This window comes from Cyprinodon tularosa, unplaced genomic scaffold (assembly GCF_016077235.1).
Source record: "Cyprinodon tularosa strain WSP-4 unplaced genomic scaffold, ASM1607723v1 ctg193, whole genome shotgun sequence".
Lineage (NCBI taxonomy): Eukaryota > Metazoa > Chordata > Actinopteri > Cyprinodontiformes > Cyprinodontidae > Cyprinodon > Cyprinodon tularosa.
In genome coordinates, this window is record NW_024038694.1 from 561,867 (window position 1) to 586,683 (window position 24,817).

The window sequence follows — 24,817 nt, forward strand, 5'->3', positions numbered from 1 at the left end:
GTATGTCAGGACTCCAGTTTTTGTGTTTGTCTGTCTTGTCTTTGTGTTCTCCCTTCCACCACCACGAGGCGCCTGGTTCCGGTCCGCCTCCTCACACACCTGCGGACGGTTACCTCATCACCGGACTGCTCTTAAGCTGCTGGTTGCCACTACCTCGACGTCAGAGTGTTTGCCAGTTTGGGGTACTCTAGCCAAGCTTTGTTTATTCTGAGTCTAATCTGAGTTTTTGTATTGCGAGTTTTTGCATTCTAGCCAAGCTGAGATCTCATTGAGTTTGACTGAGTGCTTGTCTCCCTGAGATTCAACTTTGTTTTTGTCTTTGCCTTTCGGCAGGAAGCCTTCCTGCAAACTGGACCTTTTCGACCGCCTCTCCCAGGAGGGATCAGCTGAGCCTTAAACTGAGCAACGGATTCAAACAGGAGGTTTGGATCCAGCCACCTTTGAGATTGTTGTGATCATTCTCTGAGTAAGGAAATCATCTTCACCACGACCCGTTCAAGTACCAGAGGAAATCTGAGTCGCAACCAGCGTCTGCATCACTCTTCATCGTCCGAGTTCTTGGTAAACCCTGTTCCGCCCTCCACCAAATCAGACAAACTCTGGTAAACCAACACACAGACTGCAGTCAAGGATTCTCCACTTCTCTGGAAACGTGAGTCACAAACTGACCATCACCTTCAAGATCAACGAATCAGATTTCCCACTGAGCCTGAACTAACTGTCTGTCTTCCCCTCGTCTTCCAGCTCCGGCTGAGCAGAGTTCGGAGTTCGGAGCTCTGCATCGAGCTCATATTTCTTCAATAAAACCCGTTGAACTTTTACTCTGTGTCTCTCTGTTTGGCTTCACTGCATGTGGGTCCGAGCCTTAGATAAAATCATGACAAAGTAGTTTTGGACCAAATACTTTTTCACTTTTACTTGAGTAAAGAATTCAAGTTGATACTTCAACTTTTACCAGAGTGTTTTTAAACTAAGGTATCTATACTTCTACTTTAGTAAGAAAAGTGTGTACCTTTGACACCACTGTACAGCTTTCATGACATTTCCATTTCTTAAAGTGCAAAAGTGATCAAATGTAAACAGTGTCTGAGAAAAACACATTGTTCAAAAAAATGCATTGATAATGAAGTCCAGTTGACTAAATATATATGGTGCCAATATGCAGAGTTTTGGTTTGGTGTTATCAGTGTGACAGAGTCTGTGACATTATTTAGAATTCTTTCAACAGTTCAGCATTCTGATTGTTGTGAGGAAGAAACTGTTGCAGAACTGCTGGACCTGCATCGCATGCTTCGAAGCCTCTTCCCAAAGGGCAGCAGGGAGAAAAGTTCATGGTGGGGGTTTGAGGGGTCATTGATGATGTTACGGGCTTGGGACACGCATTGCTGGGATGAAATGTCTTTTATCGAGGGAAGAGGAGCCCCAATTATCTTATCTGCTGTTCTCACCACTCTTCTCACCCTCAGTCTAAGGCACTGCAGCCTCCACACCACACAGTGAGACAGCTAGCTGGTCAGAATGCTCTCTATGGTGCTTCTGTAGAAGGTCGTGGGGTGGGGTCAGGTGGGCTCTCATCATCGTTTGATGAGACTGTACATGTTTGTGTTGTGGATGTCAGAACAGTTTAGAGGAAAGGGATAAAAAACACACTTCCAGCATAGACTGTGTCTTTGATGTATTTAAGAAGGATGTCTTGATGCATCTATGATGACTTGGGTTAGAGCAAAAGGGTATTAATCAATAAGACAGATGATGTTTTGTTTTTTTGGTACAGGTATGATGATGGAGGAGTTCAGGGTGGCAGAGAACTTTAAAGCTACAGGGAGAGATGGAAGATGTCCAAAGATACACCTACAAGTTTCGCAGGTAGTGATTTTAAGTTCATTGTGTGTGGAAATTCAGTCTTGTTAATGTTTACTCTCCTTAACGGGGATTCACCTCATGTGATTCAAGGACAATAGGTTTATGCTACAGCTCTGGGGTGGCTTTTCAAGCTTTCTGCTGTTAAGAGCGTTGATGTGTGCAAGCAAGGTGTCAGTCAGAGCTCAGTAATACTGAGTTGCCTGTGTTTTATAGTCTGTGAAGATCCTGATGTCTCTTCCCTTGTTGCTATATTTTTTTTATTATGGAATTGCTTCTCAATTCATTGCATGTACCTGCTGCTGGATACCCTTTCTCAGCTCTTTCTGGCCACTGCTGTAGGACAGTTTGTCTCCTGATCCGTGTCTTTGGACCCCCGTTGCTTTCTTTCTGCTTACTACATTGGGTCTGCCTCCAGACTTCACCCCTCTGGATTATCCTGCCTTCCGTCATCTGCTTGGATCTGACTCACATGTTCAGATCATCAGGTTTTTGTAATCACTAACCAAGATTTCCACTCACCAGAGTTACCTGCCTCGAACACCCACCCTTCGCTGCTGCAGATCTGCAAACTGTTCGTTGTTGCTTTAGTAAACGCTTTTAAGTTATCCTACTGTCTGTCTTGCCTGAATACTGGGTCTCTCTGTTCTGAGTCATCACACTAACAAAGTATAGCAGTTGCTAGGTGAGCGGTGCGCTTAATGTAATCTGACTATTTGGATGTTTGGTATTGTGATTGTGAGAGGTTAGCCATGCATTCTTTTTTCTTAATGTTTTTCTTAAAGTTCTTAATGTAGTATAAAGTGTAACTGTAACAAGAGGACTTTGAGATTCAGGATTTTACAAACGTGCCACATCAGCTTCAACAAAAGTTCTTAAGTAAATTATGATAAATGATCATTGTAAACCCGATGGAGTCAACCTGTGAGTATTCAAGCCTGAGTTCCTGAGAAAGATGAATCTGCATAATTGCCACTCCAATAATTCCATGTTAGGGTAGCACTTCCCACATCTGCGTGTGCATTCACAAATATGGTAATGAAGATGAAGAAGAAAAACTTCACTGGTTTGGAGACCAAGGATCTGCTGATTGAGAGCTGAGCGACAGAATAAAAGGACCAGTAAAAAGCCAAGCAGAGGGAAATAAATTACGAGAGCTGTGAATGCTTTGTTTGCACTATAACAGAAGTAAAAATAAAACAAAATCCACTTAGGAAGCAACATGGGCAATAAGCCTGCAACATGCAGACCAGTTTGGCAGTGGGTTAGTAATGGTGTCGGGGGCCATTTGTTTGGAGGAGTGCACAACCCTCCATGGGCTAGCTAGAGTTAGCATGACTGCCATTAGTTACCGAGATGAGAGCCTCAGACCTGTTTTGAGTACGTAAGCTGGTGTGGTTGTTACCCTGGGTTCCTCCTCTAATGCGTTACAATGCTAGACCTCATATGGCTGAAGAGTGTCAGCAGTTCTTGCAACATGAAGGCATCAAAGCTATGGACTGGCCTATCTGTTCCCCAGACCTGAATATGATTGAGCACATCTGGGACATCCAATCCATCCACCAATCACATTGCTCCACAGATTGCCCAGGAGTTTGCAGCTGCTTTAGTCCAGGTCTGGGTAGAGATCCCTCAAGAGACTATCTGCCACCTCATCAGGAGCATGTCCAGGCGTTTTTGGGAGGTCATACAGGCACATGGTGAAAACACACAATACTGGGCCTCATTGTGACCTGTTTTAAGAACATCCAAGTTGGACCAGCCTGTAGTGTGATTTTCTACATTAATTCTGTGTTTTTAGGTAATTGTGCTGGACCACAATCACACTTCATTATTAATATAACTGTTTAACTTTTTGTTAAGATTTATGCTCTAAATTGCCCTTTATTCCTAGAGGAAGTGATGTGTAAATTGAGAGCCAATTGGCAATGATTGTTGTCATGTGTCATGGTAAATAAAAACCAGAGTGCAGGTGGGTTGCGATATGGCCACCCCACCACTCTCAGAATGAACTGCAAGTACTGTGTAATGGTCTTATTTTTCTCTCCTGAAAAGCAACCGGTCTAACTGCTGTGAAGTCAAATCTGCTAAAAGCAACACAAGTTTAATAATCTGATAAACTGGTTTATATGCTAGATCAGTGTGCTAAATCAATCAGCTATTTAAGTGTTGTCCTGCTTGTATTTTGCTAACTGTTTGTAGACTGGATATAACAGATTTGTTTAGCTCTTTTAAAAGTGTAAAAATTAAATAACATGATCTGTGAGTTGTTTATTTTAGAAAGTTCAGTAAAGATGTTAGGATACTTCACCCTAAAATCAAGGAAGCATCATCACAAGCCCGAATATCTCTTCTAGCTCTTGTTCATCCATTGAGCTAAGTAATGCAGCACTGAAAGAAAATGCTTTATGTCCGGAATGTTGGTGACGAGGCTGAATAGGAGAGAGAAGTGGAGGAACTTTGAAATTGTAAAGAAATTTACTCTTGACCCCTATAACGGATTGTAATAAAGTCATGCTCATTCAAAGCAAAAAAAAAAAAAAGAGAGCTGGCATATGTTTTTTTTTATAACTCATAAAATTCCACACCTGCACTTCAAATATTCCCCTCTTCACTTTAATATGGTGATGAACTAGTGAGGTTTTATACATCTACAGAAATCCAGCATGTGGGGTGTAGATATGTGCCTGATTGTGGATGTAGTTAGCCAGGCATGAATTTTCATTTGATCCCCGGAGTCAAGAGGAGAACAATTGAGTATGAACATAAAAAGCGGCATCCCAGTAAGACACACTTGGTTTATTCAAAATTGGAAAATTGCTCTTTGTAAATGTTGTTTAAATTGATTTTGTGGCTAAAACTTCAATGGCATTACCAATTCCATAGAAGTTTAAAACATTACATAAAAAAATGGAATAAGCCCATAGGGAATACAAATTTGAGATGCCCAGAGAATAGTGAAGTAGATTAGATTGATGAGTAATTTCCCACAATACTTGTCTAGTAGGAATTTTTAGACTCATAAAGTTGTCCTTGTGTACAGTAATGATGACGCAGTCTGTCTCCAATTACAGCAGGTATTGTGTAAGCATGTACACTGAGGATGAGAAGCCATTCCCCAGATGCTGAATGCCAACGTCACTGGTAGAGACAGAAATAACGCACACAATCTGTTTTAGATATGAATCCTCGAGGGGTGCAGGAGAATGTGCTGCTGTGTTTTGTGGCACCACTGGATTCACATATGAGACCACTCTGCCAATGCTTAAAAAAAGCCCAACTATATTTCAAATTGATCATCTATAATGACAGTTAAATGTGTAAAAAAATGTGAGGCAAACTTGCAAGGTTGCATTCATGGACAAGTCAGAAAAAGAGATATTGCACATGCTGTAGTTGCCAGGTTTCTTCCATTTCCTTTTTCTACTACTTTTTTTTTCTTCTTACAGACAGATATTACACCCACTTTGGAGCTCTTCAACCCAATCAGGGCATTCTCCTACCATCTTTGGAGATTGAGCTGTTCATCAGAGGCAGTTAATTACATTGTTCTCTAAAGGGTTGACAAGTTAAGCCACTTTCTTTTCCTATTTTGGATTCAGACAAGGAGGCTGATATAGTACGGATAACTGCCTTGGTGAAATCACATCTTCAATTGTTTAGATGAGGAAATAAAAACAAAACTACCTTAGTGTTGTGTTGGCTAATACAGAAACATTAGGATTCAAAATGTGTCCCTCCTTGGCACTTCACTATTGTGGTCTCTTTTCCCTCTCCCCTATGGGCTACTCTATTACAGAGAGAACAAGCACATAATTGGAATTTAACACAGTTACAGATAGAGAAGACATATGATTGTCTTGTGGAACTGAGAGACTCTTTAAACCTCAACAGTGACATGTACAACAAAGCCAACTGGCAGCACTGATCTCTTTAAGAGAGCGGTATTATGTTAATTTTGCAGGTTTATTAGGATTTGAGACGCACTGAATGACTCAGTGCTTTACAGGCAGAGCTTTCTAATTGTTGTAGCCTTTGTAAATGCTGCTAATTGTTTTTTTTTTTACTTACATGATGCTGTTAGGAAAAAGACTAAGGGACACAACCTTTAACTTTAGTTCTTTTAAGATACACTGCCATCGTAATGTTTTACATTCAGTGAGTGCGCATGAACAGTATAGAATGACTAACATGGACCAATTGGGAAACAGTTGAATAGTACGGTAGATATTCTTGTAACCATTGCAACCCTGATGAGAATGAAATAATCAGTCAAGTACTAAATTTTATTTAAAAATGACCTCCCAATAACTATTGACTGCACAAAAACAACCTCCTTTATTTCGAAATAGATCAAAAAGAGCCAATCATAACATAATAGTTTTCATTTTTAAGTGGCCAAAGTACTAGATTGTACCTCAGCAGACAAAGTGACATGCTAACAGCACCTTCTCTAAATAGCTCTTTTATACTGTGAAAGCATTTTTCTCTGTCTTTTTTAATATTTTATTTAGTGTATCTCAGAGAAAATTGTTGTGTAGAGACTTCACAAATTAGCTAAAGTGAGTAAAACTGGGTCAGTAGGTGTCAATTTTCTTATTAAGTCGTTAGATTAACCTCCACAGGTGAAGCCCTGGATGAGAAATATATTATTATCGCTTGGATCCTCAATCATTCACTTCATCACTTTGTATTGACATTAATTAGCCTTTTCTCAGACCTAATTACACACCAGTACATACAAATCCAGATGTATTTTTAGCATTCCATTTCAGGTTCTGATCTAGTATATTTAATCTTTGATGATTTCAAAATTTTCCACCTTCTAGACTTTAGTACTAAGCAATCTTAGTTCTTTGTAGCCATATATACCTTCATTTGTCATGATCTGCCCTGATAGCTGACCTTAATTATTAATTTCATTCACCTGCGCTAACTCTGCCCAGTTCCTAATCATTACTCATCTTATCAACCTGCGTCTGTTGCTTTACATTCAGCTCAGCCCAGCAATTAGGGCCAGATTTTGTTTGATGTTTGTTGTATGATTGTTTTGTTAGTTTGAATTTATTCCAAGATTCTAGTCCCCGTCCCAGGAGGCCAGTGGGTTGAGAGGGTTTTGGTGTTTGTCTTGTGTCCTGATCATGTCCTGGCTCCTCGGTGAAGCACAGTTTAAATGCCGTAATCCTGGCTCCCAGGTGTAGTACAGTTTAAAGTCCCATAATCCTGGCTCCTAGGTGTAGTACAGTTTAAAGTCCCATAATCCTGGCTCCTAGGTGGAAACCAGTTTAAAGTTTCGCAGTTATCCTTGTACCTTGCCTTGTTTCTTTCCCTCAACCTCTGAGTCTGCCTGTCTGCATCTGTGTGTTTCTGTCTGAGCTCGTTGCTGAAATCATGGAAATCTGAACCTGCCTTCATGCTCTGTGGATTCCTGGAACCCTGGATGTGTTTGTTCCTGTGTGGATCGGAACCCATGGCTGGGCTGCAGACTCCTGGATTCCAGAACTGTTCCTGTCATATCTGTATCCCTAACCTGATGGGACTGAACAGCCAGGTAAGCGCTCACTCAGATAATCATCTCCCTTCAGATGATCGTGGTCACTCACCTGTTTCTCCCTCCAGAGTGCCAGTGATTGGGTGTTGCCCCTCCTCCCCCTGCAGCCTCTGTGGTCTGTGGATCAACAGCAGCCATTATGTGTTTTGTGTTAATAAACGTTTTGAACTTTCCCTCTGTCTGTCTCACCTTGAATACTGGGTCTATCTGTCTCGCTTCATGAAAAAAAAAAATTCTCCCTCAACCTCCTTTCTCCTCTAACATTGCCTTATACAAGGAAGTCCTTCTACATCAGACATATTTTCTTATACGGCAGCAAATATCAATAGCATTGGATGATATTTACCGGTGTGGGGAAGATGAATGTCCTGCTCTAAATGCTTCAACCTCATTGCCTCTTGGAGTATTAGTCATGTAAACAACGTCTGCTTATTAATGGTAAAAGCTTTCCCTAATGATCCACACCTCACATGACTCTGAAATATCAAGTCAGGATATAAAGAGCAGCCATAGATCATCATAATGAATGATGGGAGGCTGGCAGAAGGCTGGGGGAGGAGACCCGTCTCGATGCTAATTCACTCTCTATTTCCCTGCTTGATTCATATTCTATTTGGTCATCATATATCAAAGCTGTATGATTCTTCCATTAATGCAGCAAACTTTGCCTTCACTTTACTGATGGGATTTGTCAGCATTACAGGGCACTTATGCACCTAAAAATGATGCAAGATTTATTTTTAGTCTAAAGTAAGAAGATGTTCTGGTCACCACAGTTGCTTGAAAAGATAAAAAACCTCAATCTGACTTCGATGTGAATGTTGAGTTACTGTGCCTCCACAAAGGAACTCCACAAGGAATAAAAATAATTTACCAATGTAATCAAATGTGTTCAGAAAAAGCAGTATGTGTCATCTGACAAGTGCTCTGATATCAGTCTGACACAATCAGTCTCCTGAGAGAAACCATCAAAGCCCTGTTATTTTTCTATTATGCTGGATGATTTCTCAATAATTGGCACTACTGTAAATTTGTTTCTTGTCAAACACTGAGTAATCAGAAACCAGCCAGCCGTAAATAAACAAATGCACTTCAGTATCCCTTAGCATACTAATCAGCTCAATCACAATATTGTTCATAATGAGGAGCATTTCCTTTTACTGTGCTGCTAAATGGTCAGTGTTAATGATAATGAATCAGAAGTATAGCTCTGAATTTGCTCCAACTGCCTCTGTCACTTATCCATGTCCATGAGCAGATTGGCTTTAATGCATCCAATCTGTGTAAAACACCAACTGGTTCATATCACATCAATGCAGTAATGAAAGTGCCTCTGGGAGCAATGGTTAAAGGGGTCAGGTGTATGTAGTGGTGCATTAGCGTTGCTTTAAGGGTGTAACATTTCCCACGATGCAGGTGGATGTGTCTGTTGAGCCTCTTATATCAAATAATTTAATTCTCCAATTAGCTCAAAAGGTTTAGAGAAGGTAATGGATGGGAAACTTAAGTGGTTTTAAACCCATCTGTTGTCAGTTCTTTTTCTTTTGAGCTAATGATATTGAAAGATAAATGCTTCTGACATGATTATTAGTATTTTATTGGATATCACAGAAATTATTTATTTTAAGTCTACTTTATGAATATTGTGTTATCCTGAGGAATATTGGCACAAGTCACATGCAAAATTATCTCAGTTAGACATATTAAATTCCTTTACATACTCTCTACTTTAATCCTTAATGTTAAACACTGGTGTCAAATTAGGTTAAATACACCAACAGTTCCAAGAAGAAAACGTGATAATCATCCCTCATCCTGAGCAAGTATGTGTCAACAATAAAAAAGGAAAACCTTTTTTCTAACACTAGAAGTCATCAGCCAAACCTGGATCAGTATTAGCAGCATTTTGCTGTGACCTACTGGGGATTAAGATATTAGATGTGGAGCACAGAAACATACAGCAGTAAATTTATTATTGTGTTCCTGTAGAATCCAAAACAGCTAAGTGCATAATCTGTAGTGTTATCTATAAAAAAAAGAGCAATTTTTTGTTTGAGAAGGGGACAACAACTGAAACTTCTATCATTGAGCCCAAACCTTTGAAGTATACAGCTTAAAGTATAAAGTTTATCAGAGAACAATGGCTGATGCAAAATGCAGCTGCCAGTGTTCTCCCTAGAACTAAGAAAGTAGTAACCTGACAACAGCCAGATGCATGTCTCACTCCGCCTAGCTCCACTCACATACATCTGGGAACCCGCCATAGGAATTGCCTTTACTGAAGGCTGGGCCTTATCAAAGCTCCTTGCATATGATTGGATAAGCCACTTGTCTGTCATCTTTATTGACGTGCTATTTCAACCACTCACACCGAAGCTAACCCGTGACGCTGTGAGAGGAGGAGCCATTTGGTAGATCAAGCTCTTGCCAAATCCGGTCGGGAGAAGGGCGAAAACATTGTTTCCACCAACAAAAGCCTTCAAAGCCGTTCTCTGATGTTCTTTTAATGAAACAATATCAGATAGATTGGACAACACAGAAGAAACAGCAGCATCAATGCTAACGCCTGCTTCCGCCATTGTTGTTGGAATCTCACGGTCGCTTCTCCACTCCAGGACACACCCGCCCTGCGTCCTGATTGGACAGACCATAAATTCGGTTGGGGAAATCACTTTCAATGAGCGGGTTCCCAGATGTATGTGAGTGGAGCTAGGCGGAGCGAGACATGCATCTGGCTGTTGTCAGGTTAAGAAAGTAGAGCATATGAGCCTGGTTTTGAAGTCCTTCCATTGGCTCCCTCTAGCCTATTGAACAGACCTTAAAATTCCTCTGTTATTCTATAAATCCCTGAATTGATCAGCACATCAATATATAACGTCTGCTCAGTGGAGCAGTGTGCATCCACTGAGCAAGAAGGTTGTGGGTTTGATTCCCGGCCCGGGTTTTTTCTGCATGGAGTTTGCATGTTCTCCCTGAGTATGCGTGGGTTCTCTCCGGCTCCCTCCCACAGTCCAAAAAGTCACAGTCAGTGTATCAACCGCTCAGGTCTTCTAGGGAGAGGCATTTAGGTCCTATATGCTCAGCTTATCTGAAGCAAACCTCCAGAAGGGTTTAAAATGGCTGAAAGTCTGAGTTCTTTTAAGTCAAGGTTAAAAACCCATTTGTTTAGAGCTGCCTTTGACTGTTGAAGTTAACTGGGGTACTATTAGTTTATGACTTAGACTTAGACAAACTTTATTGTAATTTTGTACACACAGAGTGTATACCAAATGAAATTTCGTTCAGTACAGCTCTCAAGACATTTCCATTTTTTAAAGTACAGCAGTGGGCAAATGTAAACATGTTATCAAATGTAAACATAAGACTGAGATATGACTTGGAATTCAGCTTTTCTTTTCAATATTCAGCTGTCTGATGGCTATGAGGAAGAAGCTGTTTCGGAATCTGTTGGATCTGCATCGGATGCTTTTATGCCTCTTCCCAGAGGGCAGTAGCGAGAATAGTCCATGGTGGGGTAGTGAGGGGTAATTTATGATGTTAGGGGCTCGCGACACAAAGCACTGGGATGATATGTCTTTTATGGAGGGAAGAGGATCCCCGGTTATCTTGGCATATTAATTTATATTTGATATATTGTCATAGGTTGCTGCACCCTTGAATATGTTCCAGTCAGAGCATTCAAAACAGTCTTGGAGTTTTTCCATGGCACCCTCAGACCATACTCGGACCTCTTATACTGTTGGTTTAGCCCTGATCAGCTGGGACCTGTATAAAGAAATTAGCTTGACAGAGAAGTGATCTGATGACCCAAGGTGGGGGCAGGAGCTGCTCTGAATGCATCTTTGATGTTAGAGTAAACCAGGTCTAAAGTGTTATCACCCTGAGTTGCAAAGTCCACATGTTGGTGGAAATGAGGGAGCACAGTCTTCAAGTTAGCCTGGTGAAAACCAATGGTGAAAACGCCCTCTGTGTATGCAGATTTGAGCTCAGAGATAGCCTGGTATAGAAACTTCATGGCCTCTTTTGTATTAGTGCTGGGGGACACATAAGTAACAGTAATGCTGATCACACTAAACTCTCTAGGCAGATAGAGCTGTCTGTAGTTGACATAAACTTGATGTCTGGAGAGCTGAAGCTGGCGACTGATCCAGCATTTTTACACCAGCTGCTGATGATGTAAACACAAAGCCTGCCACCACAAGTCTTACCGCTGAATTCTTTGTTTCTCCGCGGTATGGCGTTAGCCCCTCCAGGTTATCGCTATGCGACTATGGTTGTGGTCCTATTGTTTAATTTGTTTACACGTTTTTTTTTAATATTTATTTTCTTTTATTCCGCTTTTATTTTTCCTCTATTTTATCCATTTCATTTAAAGTACTTTGAATTGTCCATATACTGAATTGTGCTATACAAATAAACTTGCCTTGGGTTGCCTTGCCTAAATTATCAAAGTAAATGCACAGGCAAAAAAAAACAACAACAAAAAAACACCGCCAGGAAGGTGAATGGGCTAGACACATCTACACCAGGTCAGGTGTAGCTTAAATGAAGAGAAATTATAAAAAACAAAAACAAACAAGACAAAGTTAAAAGCAGCAAATAATCCAGATAATGAACAAATGTCTAGACTTATCTAGCTAGACGTAGACTTTAGAAGCTAGATACACTGACATAAAAAATGGATGAACAATGACAGGTGTCTCAAAAATGAACGAAAAAAACTTAGGTGGTTTTATGTTTTAAATAATGCTTACCTGGTACGGGGAACTGCAGAGTGTGCCAAGGAAGTATTCTCAACACCATTCAAAATGTTGGATACAAGTTAGCCATAATTCACACTTTACCACATCAGTTTATTTTTCATTATTACTCTGCTAGGTACTCTATATCACTTAGTTGTATCAGTTGTATATTGAACCCTAGCATAGATTTAATATTTGTAAGTGTCTATATCTTTTTTTTTATAAGCATATGAACAGATGTGTATGTACACTTACCAACGAGTCCAATGGGGTACATCCTTAAAAATATGTATACATGAGAGGATGTCAGAAAATGGTTCATCGTATCTTTTTTATCTAGTCAATTAATCACAGATATCACAGCCTCAACTTTTCACATCTATGCACATTTTCTCTGTGTTTCTAACCCACCAACTTTATTGGAAGTGAAATAACAAATCACTTTAGGTTACCCGTGTGTTGGAATCAGTGTAGTGCAGTTCTAATAATGTATGAGAGAAGAGAGGGGTGATACAGGCTTAGACATGGATTCATGTTTCAGATACATTACCATTCGGTCCACTGAGTCTGGATCTTTCAGCTTGAATAATCATCATCCGTCCTGTTGGCTGGGGAGCCAAAGGGAGCGGAGGAAATTAGCGGATGTCTGCTCTGAAAATTACTTTATATGTTACTGTGGTAATTTCTCAAACGAGGCTAGTAACAACATTGTAAAATGGAACTAATCTTGGAAAGAGAGGAAGTAACAGTTCAGGAAATCTGGTGCACAGAAACATACAAACATGCAGCTAGTAGTTAAATTAATTTTTACTGTTCAGGTTAGCTTTTATCAGTATCATTTGAGCCCATTAGTATTTTCAAATGTACAATTCCAAAAACACCTACAATTTATACATGCAGGAAATTTAGTACCTCAACTTTGCAAAGATTAATCCTTTTTTGCAATAGGGTATTCTCAGAGAACAAAATTTTTAAAGCTACTGGTATGAAATCAAAAGCAGGATATTTTAATGTTAAGTATGGTAGGGAGGATCTGTGACATTGTGTGTGTTTCAGTACCAAAAGTGTTTAGAACCTTATTTGGGTGTTTTTAAGAAATTAACACATTTTGAACAAAAAATATGAAAAAAAAGAATGAAACCAAGGCATCAGAGAAATGTTTCGCTAAGCAAACGCACAAAAAAAAAAACAGATTTTTTTTTCATCGTCATTACGGCAAACAAACCTAAATTCTATAGCAAATAGTTAGGTTGAGTTTAACTGAGGTGAACATAAGGAAGGACTCTGATCCCTGGACAATTTAGAGGAATGGGTAAAGAGCCCTCATGTTGCAATGTGTTACAGGCTGCATTTGCTCTTAGATTAAAGGGGGTTGCACGCATTGACAGCAGGTGTACTGATAATTGTGGCACTGGGGATTCAGTTAAAAACCAATTTTTTTTTTTGGTGGTGTAGCTGTAACATTTTTAAGCTTCTCATTTCTCTCAAGGTAATCCAGTCTGTCATTTCTAATTACAGCCTGCCAAGAATTTATTGTTTACCAATCATGTAGCACAGAGAGGAGGCCTTGGGAGGTCTTGGATAAACTGCCGTGTGAGATTTTTTTTCTGTTGTGGACACAAACATTGTGTAGGCTGGATATGCTTTGACATTTTCATGTGATTCCTTTCTAGTGCTTATCATACTCACTTATTGTCAAGGGTGACCAAATTTTATGTCTGAGATATTTCAAAGTGTTTTGGTGGATTTGGAAACATTGGAATATTTTCAGGACATTTCGTGTGGCTATTTATCCATCCTTGATTAATTTTAGTTTGGAGTTGCCAACCAAAGGTTAGATGGCTTTGGCAGTATGTATAGATCATTGGCTTAAAAAGCTACTGTAACTAGTATTGCAACTATATATTAGAAGAGGAGAAGAATAACAAGAATAAAGATGAGGGTGCCTGGGCATCTGAGAAATACGCCATAAGGCTTTTCACTTTCATCATCTTGGCCAAACATCAATGTTGAAATTACTTTGTTATGATTTTATCAACACCCAATGTTAGTAAACCTGCACCGATCCCTGCTTTTAATTCTACAAACCTTCTTAAAAAAAAGATATGTTTCTTAAAAAAATATATATGTTTTTTCTGCTTTTTCTTTCTTGTAATTCACCATGAACCTCCAACCATTCGCTGTTATATTGAGACTTGGGCTACTGAGGCTTGGATTGGATTCCAAAAACTACATCCAAGCATCCAGGCTTGTTAGAGTGAGTTTCTCTCATTCTTCTGAGGAAGTCAATCTTTTTAATGGATCACTGAGCTGAGACTTCCTCACAAAAGGTGAGACTTAAAAAGATGGACTCATGATCCTCTTATTGGCTGAAAAATATGCCTACCAGAAAGCTACCATGGAGGTAAAGAAATAAAGGTTTTTATTTACTCAAATGTTATGATTTCATGTTTTTTAAATGAAAAAAAAAAGACAATTTTCATGAAACGTTGGTTTAATTACAGTTTGATAAAATCTGATAACTAGTAAAACTTATTAAGTGGCCTACAGAGTATTCTGTCTGTTGATTCAAACACCTCAATTTTTTTTAACAAGAGAAGTAGAAGCTTAACCGACTGCTGTTCATCACTAATTTTTTAACTAGTGAATTCATATAACTTATAGTTAATAAAATTACACTTGTACTGATTCGTTTGGTCGCTTATTGTGATTTCTCTCCCCAACTCTAACACCTTTTACCTCTAATTGTTAATACAAGAAATTAATAGCACTGTGAAATTAATCTGACTTTTTAATTATATACCAACTGGTTGAATAGGAAGAAGAAAAATCCAGTTTGTTTAGACTGGCAAGTAAACATGAAATGACTGAAAAATATTTACAAATTAGTTATTTAGTTATACAGTTTTATGATCAATTAAAAACAGGGATAATACACATGATTTTACATAGTATTTTTTCTTCTTAAAAGAGAAAAAAATTGCCTAAGTAGAAATTTTGATTCTTCTAAATGTTTTTTGCATAAGATTTTTCTACTATTTAATTAACTGATTTTAAGGCAGCTTCCACATTTTACCTTGGGTACCAACAGATTTCCCATGCCTGTATTTGGATTGAATGTTGGAAACTGTAAATCATATACCAATCTTATGTTTACATTCTATCACTTCTTCTTACAGTTTATCACTGCTGCACTATAAGAATGCAAATTTGTTTAAAGCTGTACTGAATGAAATTTTGTTTTGGATACACTCTGTGAGTACAAAATGACAATAAAGTCTGTCTAAGTATAAGTATTTGAGTTGTTGGTTGTTGATATTAAACAGCCTGGCAACCATAAAGCCACATTCATATGAAAACAAGGTGGTGTTTATCATTTTAGGTTTTACAAAAATCCATAGTGATGTTTGAGAAGTTTGCTCACACTGAAGGGCTCACAATCAATCCACCAGACTCACACATAGTGCATTATTTAAAACAAGAGAGCCACTTGACTCAGGAGTGTTCAAAATTATTACTTTATTGGTGCCTTAAGTATTTCATTAGAGATGCAGCACAACAGGCCAAGCTTTAAAAGCAAAGTGGCTCTCAGATTCCCACGTGTGGAAGTGCTATTGGACTTGTCCTGCCAGCCTCGGCGCCTGTGCTTGCTTTGGCACTGGCACTAGATTGGAAAAGGGGTTATGCCTGGGGCCAACAGCAGATTCAAACACTGAGACTTATGTATTGTGGAAACACAATACTGCTGCCCCTTCCCCCAGTGTCTGCGTCTGAAGCCATTTCCTTGATCTTTGGATTCTTCTGTTGTGTATTTAGCGGTTTATGCTATGTGTGAGCAGGATAGACTATAGGGGTCAAGTGTTGAAAAGGACATTTTGGGCCTTCACATCTTTCAATCTTTTTGGTAAAACATGAAACATTTTTTTTCCCCTACATATGTGACTTCCTGCATGTCTCACCTGTCAGAAGGGATTTTCTGCAACTCTTAATGTGAAATTTTCTTGGCGGAGTCCTGACAGGATGCTGATGCATGGAAAAACAGCATGGAAAAGGATCACTTTGTCTCACCCTGAAGTCCCAGGCTGACCCTGGGCTGAATCATAATAATAGCTCTGTGTGACAACCATACTGGTCCACTCAGGGCAAATGTGAGCTGACAGTTGCTTCTGTGTGAGGAGCTTGCATGTAGCAGCAGTTAGTGTTGGCCACTCTTCAGCTTTATTGTACTGTTGGTAATAGAAGCCACAGGATGGTAGTATGCCAAGGCTGGTGAACTACAGGTGGGGCAGATATTGTACAAAGCAGCCAAAGCATCATGTCCCACGAATGATGCAGTAGAGCCAGGAGATAAGGAAGAGGATGTAATCAACAGTGGCCTATTAGGTACTAACATCACACCAACCAGTTACGCAAGATCCATAACTCAAGAGTTGTTTGTGTTTGATGTCCACAATCTCCTGAATAAGCTAGCTAATGTAATGCAGTGCAAGGTGCATGGTTCTATATTAAGTCTTATTCCATACATCCAAGACAAAGAAAATTCCCATGTCTATAGATGAACGGCTCAACTCTATGCAGTCTGGCCAGGTCCGTTAGCTTTCACAGGGTCTTTGTTTGTTATGGCCATTTAGTGGTTGCAGGGGACACAGGAGGGTCGAGTATCAGACCGCCTGACCAAACAGTCACTCTACTGTTCTCCAGCAGAGAACACAGGAGCAGCCTCAATTAGTTTCTGCAGTAATCTCCCACCGCTGTCACATGATCTGGGCTGTTTGTAATAACACACAGGGGGCCTAGACCAGTCCGCTCAGGAAATGAGATGATCCATGGATGACAGCTTAGACACAGCTGCCATGTATCCGTTATTAATATGCTGCAAAAACTGTTATCCTCTCCCCCTGTCAGTTTGTAACTGGATGCACATTTGTGCATGTATTTGCAAGGAGACACAAATAAACTCACGTCTGAGATCAGTGTACATCAGAGATCCGAAGATTAACTCTAAAAGTTGATCAGATCATTCTGTGTGTGCTATATATTTCCTGTGAAACATAAGCTGATCTCAGGGATTTAGTCCCAACCTGTTGGTATAACTCTATAATACTACTCTGGGACTATTTACAAGCATGCTGTTGCATAAACTTGAAAGTAATTTCAATGACTATTTCCTTTCTATTGATGCCATCTGAGCCCTCAAATCTTAAACACTGAACATTAACAGTATCTGTTTCATTGACAGTATTGAAGACTGTGCCCTACCCTGTATTAGTCCTCAGCCTTCTTGCATGAATTGGTTGTGGAGCAGAAAGTCGTATGACTCAGTAAAGCGTTTGAAGACTTCTCCGTAAGATTGGAGAAATACCAAGACTAAAAAGCTCCAGTTCAAAGGCTGAGATTTCCTTCTTCTTGGCTCTCGGCAGAGTGGGAGATCAAAGCTAAATGCTGAGCAACAAATGTGTGTTTCTGTCACTGGTGATTTGTCTGTGTGTTTGATCAACAGCCTCCCTTATCTGCCTGCTTCACTCTGCTGCTAATATGCAGTAATAGACTGCCATTCGAGAGACATAAGACGATGGAGATGACATGAAGGATGTGACATCGGTGTAGAGCTGATGAAGGGCAGTTTAAAAAACCTTAATTCTGTAAAACTGCAAAAGAAATATTTGACTAATGTTCCTCTAATGTAGAGTCGTCTACACCATCTTACAGACATGCTTCAGATCATAAAAAAATTAAAGGGTGACATAATACCTCACTTACTGTAATTAACTGTATTTGTTGGCTCAGTCATACCCAGGTCAGATTTATTTTTCTAAAAAGAGCCTGTCTGACAACATTTAGTGAAACAAAAAACAAGTTATTCATATCTATCTGCCTGAGAAAAAAAGTGTTTTCTAAGAATGTCGGACTTTGGAGATCCACACCCACCTATGGTGAAAATATAGAGCTCTGGTAAATTGTCCCAGGAATGAATAACAAATTGACCCTAAGAACATTGGTGACTTATCCCTCTTGTTTCAACAATAAGAAAGAGATGCAAAGAGTGCAAAAATGGTATTCATTACTGAGCTCCAAGGCCAAAACCACTGCTGACCAAGAGAACTAAAAAAATGGCCATATTTTGATAACCCATAAACTTTAGATAAAATATTTTATGGACTGACGAGACAAATGTGAAGTCTCTTGGAATGTTTGAACCATTTAACAAAATAAAAACAACCTTATATTGCTAGTCTGATAGATATTGGGATGTTATTGTAAGGTCTGAGGTTAAGTTACTTCTTCCAGGCAAGGACAGTTTGTCATAGTAGATAGAACCGTGAATCCTGAAGGGCGAATGTCCGACAATAATTTTTGACCTTATGCTTAAAGGAATAGTACACCCAAAACATAATTAGCCTTCATTTTCTACTCACCCCCATGCTGAACAACACTCTGGAGTACTATTTTGATATCCTAAATGCATCTGGAGATCTGGGAGGCTTCTTGCTGTCTGCTGACATTCAAATAATGGAGGTCTATGGTGCCTGAGGCAGAAAGGTCCATAAAAGTCCACAAAAAACGTGTCAATATTCCTCCATACTGCTCGTCCAATGTATTCCAAGTGTCCTGAGTGGGTAGCGTCCATAATTTACTCGAAACGAAGTCATTTAGAATGTTTTTAGAGCATAAACAGTAGTGTATAGGATTTCCTAAAAGCGCGTTCATGAGTCTATGGAAACCGCGGCGGACCAAACCAGACGAAAGTGCGCAAACACACAAACTTGTCACACAAACTGGCCGCTTGCGTTTTCCCCCTTCCACATTGCCTAGGCCACATCTAGACCCACAGCTAGTTCTTGATTGTCTCTCTTGTGTTGTGGTGTGGAATAACATAGCCCAGACCACGCCTCAAAATTGGGCATAGCATAAATCAAAAATATCTGCCTCATACCTGAAACAAGCTCACTGCGACACACTGCTGCGGGAGTATAACCAGCCCTTGCAAATTGAATAGCGACACGTTTATAGACTGACATTCACAAATTCAGACAACTATGCATACTCTACAAAGTTATTGACTTTTAACTTACCCAAGAGATTAGAGGGTGATTACCGTTTTCATATGAGGGCCAAGTTTGGATATAGTTGCCCTTTAAGAATGAAATCATCAAACTGTTTTTTTCTATTCAATCAGGTTATCTTTGTCTGATTTTAAAATCTGTTTGGAGATCTAGTCATTGACTCTGCTACTAAACCGAAAAAGAAGAAGTCTACAGGAACATGCAAATGTTTTTTTTCATAGCTCTCTGCTTAATAACTCAACAACTTAATCTCATATACCAATCTTTTAGACACCACTGCTTCCTCCTTGTCCTACCTATTTTGACTTTGAAAAAATAAAGAAATCAGTGAATTGAAGCCCATTTATTTTTCTAAAAGGAAATCCTGGCTTTGACCCTGTAGTGGTAAAATGCATGTGGTTATTGGCAAAGGAAAAACTTTTCCCACAGGAAGGACTGAGAGACCTGTTTTTCATGTCTTGGCTGCCTTTGGTCTCACAAAAAAGGAAATAACATGGCTTTTCAAGTTACTATGTAAATACTCAAAGAAGTGTGCCACTGTGCTTAAAAAAAACAGCATGGTGTTTATACAGGTCATATTTAACTGCACAAGCAAGCACAGCTAATCCACAAAGTGGTTCTTGATTTAAAAAAACTGAACACATTCCTGCGGGTTGTATGTTTGAAAACAGCAGCTCTTCTGTATGCGATATTTTCCTCCTATGGGCACATGTTTTCCTACTGAAAAAAACAACAACATTTTTTTTAAGTAGCTGAATCTGGACAAGTATGATAAATTGTAGCCCTATTTTCTGCTCTATACATGAAAATGTGACACCATCAGGCTCCCTGCTGGGTTACTGGCCTCGCTGACCCTTACCCATATTATGATGGGTCTAATTAGAAAGGTTAGATGTACCTCTAGTTTGAAGGTGAACAGTCCACTCAACAATTTGTCCATGCAGTCTTTCAGAAAGCCCCCTGCTGATAAAATAACCCACTGAAAAGAAGTGGAAAAATCCACAGTCTTTACTCAGAAATCACCTTTATGGTCCAAGTCAGAAATCTCCAATGACACCAGCTGGCTGGCTAGAGCGCAGACCACAGGGTGTTGGGATTGTCCACGTCCCTCTTCTCCTGCCAGCTCAGCCTCACACTGTGCACAGCTGGACAGGATCTGGATTAATGTTGTTTGTGTGGCAAGCATTAACTAAGAGCTTGTGATGGTGTGAAAAAGGTTGGGTTTGTTTTTGCTCACCCAGAGGGGCAATGAAAGGTGATGTCAGAATGGGACTGTTTGTTTACACCAAGGGTCACTGCTGGATAATTAGAACTCATACCCCTTCCTGAGTACTTTTCTTTCCCAAAAAAACAACCAAGGTGGCTTTATTAACTCCGTCAAGAAGGTTATGTTTTTTGGCAAGTTTCTGTTTTACTGTCTGTGTACAGAATAACTTAAAAAGTTACCAATAGGGCACCTTAGTCCAAGGAAAAATCCTTTACATTTTGGTGATGATCCATATCAATATCCGGAAGCAACAACTTTTTATAGGATTCTTTATTATTACTTGGCGGAACAAGCAGTTCCCCTGTAAACCAGAGGGTGGCAGCAGTGACTACAGACAGCCTCAGCGTCAGACTCAAAAAAATCCCTTAGAATTATACTGTATTTAAAAACACAGGAAAACACTCCAAGTCTCGATCTGCTGATCAAACAAGAAAGCAGAGTGAATGGAGAAAGTGAGAGCAAAACATTTTGTTATGATCCAGATCATGTGCAAGTTTTAGCTCCAGGTGTAAATTCACAATATAGGGCAAAATGAGCTGCTTGGCATATAAGTCACGAATAGTCCTGTGGACACCAAACAGAGATGTATTTATATTTTAGATGTAAAAAGTAAATGATTTATTTCTTTGTGACTGATGATAGAATTATCCTTTAATCCTCAGATGTCCTTTTATGCATGCAATCTGTTCCAAACCTTATGCTGTAATCAAAGGGTCCAGTTTGCTCCTAGGTAGACTGTCTTAGTGCCGCTCCGTCTGAACTCTTTGATGCCTGAATCTGGCTGTGTGGAGTCTTTATCAGATTTTCCTCTGAGCTGAGTGTCTGGTTCCAGGAGGCAAAAGGACTGAGTTAGTGAGAGTCTCAGGGGGGATAAGGTAACAGGTGGGCTGAGTGCCATTCACGAGGGTCAGACCGCACAATGCTGGCATCTCTCTTTGATCCTGATACCATCATCCGAGTGTGTGCTCAGCGCTGCTCCCTATTTCACCGCTCAGCGACTTTACATCCATCTGCCTTCGACTGTGTCTGCAGAACTGCCCCCAGATCCAATAACACAGCACCACTGTAAGACAATTACCCACTTTAATAACGGGCATCATTACACACCCAGTGGATAGAATATGAAATACTAATTTTGAATGCAAATATGTGTATATGTGTCATACGTGGGAGGGAAGAGCAGTGTCAAATCCCATCTGCACTTTTGCTGACTATAATGGGGCATTTTTTAAATGTTAGTTTCATCAGATCCTAATGCTTTCTTTAATGACTAGTTTTACTTACATTCTTCTTTCTATAACTCACTTCAAATCTGAATATCATGATTTGATGTACATGAAGAACACAGTTAGGTTTTGAATTTTGACTTAAGGAGTTGACAATGTAATTTTAACAAAAACAACACCACAAGCAGAAAACAAAGCTGAATTACCAATATAGTGTTTTATAGTAGAACAAGTAGTACATTTTCATGAGATATTACCAATACAGCCAGCTATAACATATGGGGGAATAATTAATACAACATACATCAAAAATTAAAAACATACAACAACATCTGGTCTTCTGTCAAAATAAAACTGTGAATAGATGTTAATAAGAGTTTATTGATATGTGTACATTTAATCAACATAATAATCTGTTGCCCTATGAGTGTTGGAGGTGAAAGAACTTTGTTGCAATTCTTAAAGTATATGTATAAACAAAGTTTAGACTATTATCAGCTGCATGACGCTGTAACATTAGAACAGAACTATATGAATCAGTCTTCTTGAGGTTCTTTTCATCCCTGTTGTGAATCCTAACAGACAAACAGGCTCTTAAACGATAAAAAAAGTTCTGTAAATAAACCACCTCTATAAATGCCCACCATCAGTTTGACTCTAGTTTACTGTACTGACATGTCAGCGAATTCCTTGTTCTTGAAGGAGCCACTAGTGACTTATTGGTTCCCTCTGAAGAACCAGCTATTCAGTGCAAGACGTGAACTAGAGTTGCTGCTCTGGAACGTCTTTTGTTTTGTTGGAACAGGCGCAACGCATTGTAAAACACATTCTGGAACATTCTGTATGGTAATAAATAAGTATTCCCATCAAACTACGGTAAGTCATATTTTCATTTGATTATAAACTAGAAACATAGACATGGTGGTAATGCATCATTTCAACCAACAGACTCCTCTAGATATTGCGCACTGAAATTGAATAAGATGATAAATATTGGAGAATTATAAATAGCCTCTTTCATTTTTCTGGCTTTACATAGACGAGAAACAATTAATTCTGATAACCTCCTGAATAGAAAGAAAAGTTTTATATATAACTATGTAAAATGTTGCTCTTTTTTTATTTTGTCATTAATAATCAAAAACAGTGAGAACTCTTAAGTGCTACTGCAGCAAGGCTGACAGTCACGTATAACAAAACAATTCCCGTTCTCACTTAAAAATTCCCTTAAAAAAAACACATTTTTATCATGTATGTTATCAGAAACACTCCAGAATATAACAATATATTTCTGTTATATATTACTCTCATGCTTGAGAAGTTTTATAGATAAACCAGCCACATACAATTGGCAGAAGTCTAAATGTAAACATTACTGTATGCGCATATATCTATATATAGATATAAATATATAACCTCTGTCAAACTATTGCATGTCTGCCTTTTATTTCAATGTTATAAGGGCACATAATATCATAGGAAAATAAACCTCCAGTATTGCCTGAATATAGATTTGATAATGTAGCAACACAAACTGGTAACCAAATAGACAGTGGCGGCTGGTGGAGTTTTCTCCAGGGGGGGCTATAAATACAAAATAGATTTATACAAACGACGAATGCAAACAACAAAAAACATTATAAAAACACATAATAATTTCGCATATTGGTTTACTTTTTGTTCATAAATCTTAAACTTCTGAGGCTTTGTGAAGATAAATCTGTGTTTTGCATGGTCCAATATTGAGTGACAAACCTAAAAAAATAATGCACCAGATTAATAATGGAGAAGCTATTAGTCAGTTTTATTTTTTTAATGTAGAAAAAACATTTAGTCTCAGAGAATGTGTTTATTTAAGAGCTACTAGACAAATGAAGAAACATCCAAAAAAGTACACTACATTATATTATTTTCCATATGATTCCCTGATTCTTCAAGGTTATTTGCCTTTTCTAAAATGTTATCCATGCTGGGTCACATCCTGATGTTTAAAAAAGAAGGCAGGAAGTCAAGGCAACATAATAAGGCGTTCCTGTCACCTCAGGGTGCACCAGATCTGCGCCCCAAGCTCTCCTATACTTCTGTATTGCAGAGGAGCTACTGCGCATGTACAACTTTTAATGAGAGCCAATGGGGAAAGATTTTTGTGCCCCAGGGCAGAAATACGTCACCAATCCGTGCCAAGTAACCCTTTGCTCCTAATTAAAGATTAAATATTTATCTTGCACATCTAAAAAATATACATCAATGTATTTCGAAAAATTTTACATATTGATTTAAAATTAAGTCAGAAAAAAAAAAGGTATATTAGGGATGGGAATCAAAAGCCAGTTCCTATTCGTAACCGATTCCATGTGTTCCAATTGCATGGCACCGTTCGGCAGCTCGCTTAATGATTCTCTTAACGGTTCCACACAGCACCAGAGCCGCTCTGGGCAGCACGACTTCTGTCACGTTTGCCATTTCTACAAATAAATCCATTTCCTACCCCTCTTTGTGGGTTACTAAAAGTGCTACAAAGTTGCTCCGGAGTTCAGGGAGCAAGAGAAAGGTGACACTTGTTTATTTAAATCAGGGGAAGATTAGTTTATTTCCCGAAATTGTACAATAATGCTTTTTCATTAAACTCCATTCTCCATTAGATTTAGATGACTGTGACGAGACGGGTAGCCTGGCTGTCTCAGAGGCTGGCAGCTCCCGTTCACTGCCTTCTGTTTTCGCCAAGGCAGGCAGAAATAGAATGTCCCAGGTGAAGGTAGACGAATGTCACTGTGCACTTACCAAGTTCATTGTTTCACTGAATTGATAAGAGAACCGATAAGGGAATTGATAAGGAATTGAATCGTTTCACAGAATCGATAAGGGAATCTGAATCATGTAAATCTTATCAATTCCCAACCCTAATATATATATATATATATTTTAATGTCTTAATCAGGGTTGTTGGGTGGGTGGGGCGGCGCCCTAGTGCCCTCTATTGACCAGCCGCCACTAGTCTGGTTGTGAAAAAAAAGAAGGGGGATGGTGGAACTTCTTTTTTTTGGAAGCATGCATAGCCTAATTAATATAGTCTATTCACCTAAAGCAATATACATGGTATGGTTGTT